Source organism: Triticum urartu, chromosome 2 (assembly GCF_003073215.2).
Source record: "Triticum urartu cultivar G1812 chromosome 2, Tu2.1, whole genome shotgun sequence".
In the NCBI taxonomy this organism is placed as follows: domain Eukaryota; kingdom Viridiplantae; phylum Streptophyta; class Magnoliopsida; order Poales; family Poaceae; genus Triticum; species Triticum urartu.
Genome location: NC_053023.1, coordinates 462851977 through 462853202, shown reverse-complemented (window position 1 = coordinate 462853202; position 1226 = coordinate 462851977).

Below are 1226 nucleotides of genomic sequence, written 5' to 3'. Positions count from 1 at the left end.
TTATGTATAGTTCTAAAATGTTTATTGATTATAAGTAGAATAATAAAATAAAATATATTTTCCCATGCATGGCATGTGGTGGTGGGTCTTTTCTCATGCATTTTTCTCATGTTGAAGTGGGCTTTATTCCATCCATAATTGATGAAGTAGCATAGTTGCATGTTAAGATACATACGTTACGAAATCACACTCTTATGTATATATAGGATTCGGGTCAACTTCGTTAATCTCTATATCAGCCGACTAAGTGCTCATAGGTAACGTATATCGTGCATGTATTTATGGAGAGGAGTGTGTCCATGTATAGTGTGTTTCTAATATATTTTTTAAGACGAACCAACCTGAATTTGGATGGTTAAAAAAATAGTGGTATTTTCATCCTCTGACTTGACTTAACACCGATGGGCGCATTTTTCTGGATTTATTTCAAGCCTTCCGGCGATGTTCGTTTAGTGAGAGGAGATGTCCCGTTGACTATGAAAGCGTCTGTGATGACTTCATGAGTCTTAATACGATGTGGCGGCTCAATCTCTCGAAGGTGCTCATAAGGATAGAGTGTGCGTGTGGGCAAGTGTATATGCATATATATGATTGTGTGTGTATGGGTAAATATTATGTGATGACATATATGTAGACATCCCCTAAAAAAATCAGATCCAAATTTGAAATATACACCGAGAAACAAAAAAGACAAATCTTTCATGAATAGTGTCAAAAGAAGACAAAAGTAAAAATGACACTATCCATGTGTGAATTTGTCATTTTTGTTTCTCCATGTGTATTTCAAATTTAGATCTGAATTTTTAGGGGTAGTTGTAATGTGAACGTCCATGATTTTTTTTCAGAATTTTTTAAAACGTTTAAATTTGAAAATTTTAAATTGGTATCAAGGGGAGCATGTGAGGGCTGGTATCATCCCGTGTGTGCGATATGTAATGTGTTAAAAATAATTTTTAATAAAAGGGAAACTGCACTGCTCCGGAACGTTCTCGCTGCCTCGCGCGTGCACACCACGGATAAGCCAAATGCAGTGCATCGGGGGTCTCTTCCTTAGCTGGGCTGACCGACCGTACAAGTCCAATGTTACAGCACTCGTGTCAGTCGCAACACACTCTACGCAGCGTGCGTGCGAGCGCTTTGATCTCTGTCTGCGCGGTGGGGTCGAGGGGCTCGGCCTGGAAACCACTCGTGGTCCGACAACGCGATTGTACCTGACGTTGGCATTC